The sequence below is a fragment of the Benincasa hispida genome, chromosome 11 (assembly GCF_009727055.1).
Source record: "Benincasa hispida cultivar B227 chromosome 11, ASM972705v1, whole genome shotgun sequence".
In the NCBI taxonomy this organism is placed as follows: domain Eukaryota; kingdom Viridiplantae; phylum Streptophyta; class Magnoliopsida; order Cucurbitales; family Cucurbitaceae; genus Benincasa; species Benincasa hispida.
The window spans coordinates 8523658-8530022 of NC_052359.1; positions in this window are offsets into that span (position 1 = coordinate 8523658).

Genomic DNA, 6365 nt, shown 5'->3' on the forward strand with positions numbered 1-6365 from the left:
ACGGAGAGATTTCAACGTTTGACCTCAAAAAGACGAAGTATATACACATACCAATTTTCGATGGGCTATATTCATGTTGACAAAGACGTATACATAGTTCATTGATTTCGTTACATTTGACCATTATAAAGGTTAAGACAATCAATAATTGTGTGAGAATTAAGAAATTGAAGTTGAGGTTATTGAGTCGTAATCATAGATAGTTTTTTTTTTTTTTTAAAAAAAAAATAGAATATTATTATACAACAACAAGAGGGATTCCACAGCCCAGGATCAAGGCATCAACGCAAAGAGAGCACCTACAAAGATGCACCACCCATGAACCAACAAAAAGGCCAATACAAACAAATAACCAAACATCTAGAAAAACAAAAAACACCCCACAATTCGGGGACCTCAGAAACTAGACAAACAGGGTTAAAAAAATCCAAACAAAGAACGAAGAAATCAGACAAATTAGATAAATCCATGAAGATCTATTTGCCACGAAGCAGCATGCGCACAAACCATACATACAATAAACTAAAACATAGTAGACATCAATCTCGGCTGACAGTCGTGTAATCGAAGGTTCCTTTCTTGCAAAATATAGTAAATCGAAATACACCAGAAGACTCTAAATAACTTACTCCTCACACCCTTACCAGACCCCACCTGACACACCCAACTCAACTTCACATCCCACCCAGCAACACGATGAGACGAACCCAACAAGCGTACCAAACCCTCCCAAATTTCACGCCCAAACACACAGTCAAAGAACAGATGATTCCTAGACTCAATCTCACCCAAACAGAGCAGACAAGCATTATCCACCGACTGATCCCATCTCCTCAACCAATCCCNAGCAACACGATGAGACGAACCCAACAAGCGTACCAAACCCTCCCAAATTTCACGCCCAAACACACAGTCAAAGAACAGATGATTCCTAGACTCAACCTCACCCAAACAGAGCAGACAAGCATTATCCATCGACTAATCCCATCTCCTCAACCAATCCCGAGTGCTTAACCTATTCTTCACCGCCAACCAGGCACAAAATGAATGTCTTTGAATATTACCTCCAGACCAAAGCAAACAAGCCCAAGCCACCCTAGGACGCAAACTCTTCCACGCACTGGCAACTGTTAAACGATCATTACCACTCGGAACACAAACCCAACTATCTACCTCACCCACCCTCGGAACCACATCCTGAACCAAACCCCACAAATCACACAATTCCCAAGATAACAAAGACCAATGCCAACAATCATCATCAGATAAGAAATTTGAGAGTCTAGCATCACGACAGCTCGCAACAGTATAGACCACCCCTTCTTCATAATTCTCTTAGATAGACACCATAAGCAATCATAGATCACACCAAGCAAAACATCTCCTCCCATTACCAACCTGCATCCTGACTAGTTGCTTAAGCCAACGTAATATCGCCCTCAGACACCACGACCGCTCCACCTCTGAGCAAATTGCCCATAAAGATCACCCCCGAAGCAAATACACCTCTATCTAAGCAACCCATAAGGACCCAGGCCGCACCAACAAAACCCATAACAATTTCATGATAGCTGCCACATTCCAGGAAGACCAAACTAGAAACCAAGTAGGCCACATATTTTTTCATTATTTATTATTAATGACCTTAATTTGATGACCTTAATTAAATAGCCTTTATTTAATTAATTGGCACGTTAATTAAATAACCATATATTAAATCTCATTTAAAATACATTTAATAATTATCATAAATATCATATATTTATACTAACATCCAATCTTAATTATTTCTTAATCAATTAATTGACCATTAATTAATCAATTAAATAACTATATTATATCATATTAATATGAAGTTAATTAACATATAAATATCACATATTTATATGTATACATTTCTTTATGAATCCAATTCATATAAATCTAATATTTGAATCTTATTTAAATATCTCTCTTACATAATTTGGATTATAGATTATATCTATAATTAACCATTATATATTAATCTCATTAATATAAAATTTTCTCACTTGATTTGAACAATTTAAATCATTCCTCATTTCTATCCTTAAGTAAGCTAATAAGGGGACCTTATGGACCAACAGATTAGAAGCTCCAATGATATGAGATTAATTGATAAACTTCTTTAATCAAATTAATCAATATTCATTAACTACCAATCACTCCACTAAAGGTCGATAGTTACACTCTTCACACTGTAGATATATTTATATATTCACGAATATAACCATTCAACAGTGAGTCAACCCTTCACAAATCACTCATAATTACAGCTAGGTCAAATTATCGTTTTACTTCTGTAGTTATATCTAACTCCTTAAGTATCACCGATCCCTTTAATGAACAAATAGTTTATAGTCCAACTATAAACTAACACCTCTTGGGCCAGTGAGAGGTTGAGGTGTCAATACTCAAGACCCAAAATCAGCTATTAAGGGAGCAATTTATCTATTTCCCCTAAAGATGGGAAGAAGTCAGTTCCATCTTATGTAGTTGTGTTCTCACCTCCCTACTTGGACAAATTTCCAAAATAGTAGGCTTGTTGAGTCGGCTAATCTGACCACTCTCACCAATACAAATCAAAGTATCACCCTCATAGATAAGAGTTCACAACTCACTCAAGATCAAGGTAAAGTCGCCTATAGTTATCATAGTGAAATGTAAGTTTCTTCTAGCAACGATGTTATAAAGAGGGACTATTCATTTCACGATCCGGTCTTATATAAACTCTTTGTATATAATACACCCTCTCGCATGCCTCCATATGAATAATTAGGATCAAATCATTTATAGCACTTTACAACAATTGTAACATCTACAAAGCGTATCGTATTCGTAGTTTCATCAGGATAAGGTACTCAACCTTATCCATATACTATAGACCATTTAGGTTATCATTTAAACATGATCCACTTGTATGTCTCCACATACATGTTTAAGTTTCAACAGATAACCTTGAATCTTAGTTTATTGGATTGATTAGTGCAGTTTAAACGTCAATAAAATACCTCTTATTTTATTAGATATGTAATTTTCTTTACAAACCACAAGATACATGAGATTTAGGACATAAACTCTAACAAAGAGAAGAAAGAGGCAAAAATGAGAGTGTAAAAACTAAGTAAAAAGTACTCATAAATTCACAATCAGCAAAAAGAAGAGGAAGAAGAAGAAAAAGCAAATATATACCTGAAGGATGGATCGAGAAAGCCTGAAAATTGCACAGAAAATCCACCAATGGCAGCGAGGAACCACCGACGGCAGCATGAAGGCACCAAGAAGAAGAGAGCGAGGAACCATAGAGAGAAGAAGAACATGAGGAAATTAAAAATCATAAAGGCACAACGAAGAAGAGGAACCACGAAAGGAACCCTAGAGGGAAGCATGGTTGGGGCTAAGGTAACTTAAGTGGAAGAACCGTGTTATGAGTGACCTTATTGCACGGTTCAGAGAGCACTTGTGTATGTGATGCAAGTGAACGTGTACGAAAAAGCTGTAGGAAAGTGAGTTCTTCGTTCCGTCGTCGACCCTATCTATGTTTCTACGATGGCCCAAGAACACGCTCATTCTTCAGCTGTAGAGAGACTTTTGAATTGCGAGGTACCATTACAAGCTCAATATATATGAGTGTTATTTCGTGAAATAACTCGAATTTCAAATCATTAACTTGCTTTAACCACTCATGCTATGGATGTGGGAGAAGAAGATGATTGATTTACGCGTAGAAGGGTTTTGGGTCCGTAAAAGGTGAAACACACGCGACGAAGGAATTTAAGTAATCATATTGAAAACTAAAAAAACATAAATTACTTAACGTTTTAAAAATGAAAAGAAAACAAAAATTACACTTGACGTTTTTTCAATATCAAGTATCGTGTCGATTGAAAAAAATCCGAAAAAATCCACCAAACTTTGATTTTTTTTTTTTTTTTTTTACATTTTCTTGACTTTTTTTCTTTAAAATTATCTATTATTTGACATTGCTTTTCATAAAAACATCAAGTAATTTAAAGTTGCAAACATCATGTAATACTGTTTTGTAATAGTATTAATTCATATCATTGATTCTTAAATTCAAAAACTATTCCCACCAATCTAATAATATATTTGAAGTAGAAAATTTCAAAATTATTGATTGATTAATTAATAATGTGAAAATTCAATAAAAATAAAAAATAAAACTGTCCAAATCGATGATCAATTTTTAAGAGTTACACCTCACAAGTCACAATCAATCATTAATGTTTTATTTTTTAAAAAAATATAAAAAATGAACACCAACTAAAATCTTGGAAGATTATCAAATAGTATCTAATTTTAATAATCCTTTAGCTTACAAAAATTGATTTGCTATATAAAAAAAAACATATTTTCTTTTTAAGAAAAAAAAAAAGTAGGTGAAGGTGGGTAGCCGGTTGGACCGAACCGGACAGCAAAATTGTTCGGTTTGGACGCATTAGAGGGTTGGTAAAAGAAGGGCAAAATAGTAAATGTACAACGTAAGAAATTTCAAACAAACTTTGTTATATTTACTTGAATTCCTTGTTGGCGTTCGCCGTTCAGTTCGGTTAGTTGTTTTTAAGATTACCCCTTTCTTCCGCTGTCGTTTTCCTTCACTATTTAATTTCACTATTTTATATTTTTTTCCCTATAATATTATCATTCAAACGACCGCACACCGCTGATATGAGCATTTGTACTATTGATCTTAATGTTAGAGGTTCGATTTTTCTAATCCACATTTTGTTAAAAAAAAATATGAATCTACTTGATAGGAGTGTACATGGATTAAGTTAGGGGTTCCTTTTTTCGAGTTGGTCAGGTTAGGTGCTGCCTGAAAGACCCGAACAAAGTTTCCAATCAAACCCTTAAAATTCAAACCGGGTTGGGTTGTTGGATTATTATTATTTTCTTATAATTTAAAATACTTAACTTTATCTACAACACATGACTAATAACGAAAATCTCAAGAAACTCAAATGTTAAATACCAAATATCTACGATATCTAATTACAAATTTTAGACAAAGATAAATATTGTAATAATCCTTAAAAAAACATTAAAATTCAATTGAAAGCCAAACTTGAAAATTAATCTTATATATAATTTTGCTTGAGTTGGGTTAACAAAAAGAAAAAAAATCTATTCAACCCGAAAGCCAACCTAACTCAATTCGACAAAATAGAAAAAATTAACCCAACTAAACTCGATATCAAAACTAACGCTAAAACAATCGTTGGTTTGGGTTGAATAATCTAAGTTGTTTGAGTTGTCAGGTTATTTGAACACCCATACTAGATACAAAATTGAAATTGAAATATATTAAGACCTACCTATTAGATATTCTTAAAGTTTAGAGATCAACTAGACACAAAATTGAAAAGTTAATGACCTATTTAAATATTTTAAAAATGGACATATCAATCTAAAAACTGAGGGACGAAACTTATGATTTAACCTTTATTTAATATTTATGTGTTACTTCACTTGTTATTTGATAGCTTATGGACTAAAGTTTAATTGATCATAGAAATAAAAGAGGGAAGTTAATTTATTTAAGGTTAATCAAACTATATGAAATGATTTCTAAACTTGGGTTGGTTTAAATTATATGCTTATGAGCTATCATTTTAAAAGTGTCATTTGTCTAAAAAAAAAAAGCCTCTTTCACCTACACTAGCAAATTTGCTACTTTTAATTTTTTTAAACCTTATAAATTATTAGCCTATTTTTTCGTTTGACAATATGTGAAACAAGAAAAATACAAATCTCTAATTTCGAGATTGATAATATAATATACTTATTTTGATTAAATAACTTTAATTTGTGTGTTGATTGTGATAAAAAAAGAAACATGAGAAAAATAGATTAAAAAAATTCTCCATTTTTTTAAAGTTTGGATTTCTTTTTTTATTTATATAGGAAAAATTAGCAAAAAAAAAAAAAAAAAAAAAACTTTCTCGAACACATAGTTTAAGGGCATTTCATTTGGTAGCCTTTATTTTAGGATAATAATTATTATTACTAACTACCTACGTCACTATTTCATGATTTGACCATCATCTTTAAATGTGGTCTATCTCTTTTAAATAATTCCAATTTAGTTGAGCATCGGCATTTGAATAACTAAGTTGATTATTATAGTCTATAAATTATAATGTCTATTAGTTATAATAGTCTATATTTAGAATACGAATTATTTTAGTTTGAATTATAATAAATTGAAATAGTAATATTGTAGTTAATGGTAGGTTATAATAGTTGGAAACACCAACTATTATAATTGGAGTCTCGAACATGGGGTAGATTATAATAGTCTACTCCATCCACTTGAAGTTGAGGGC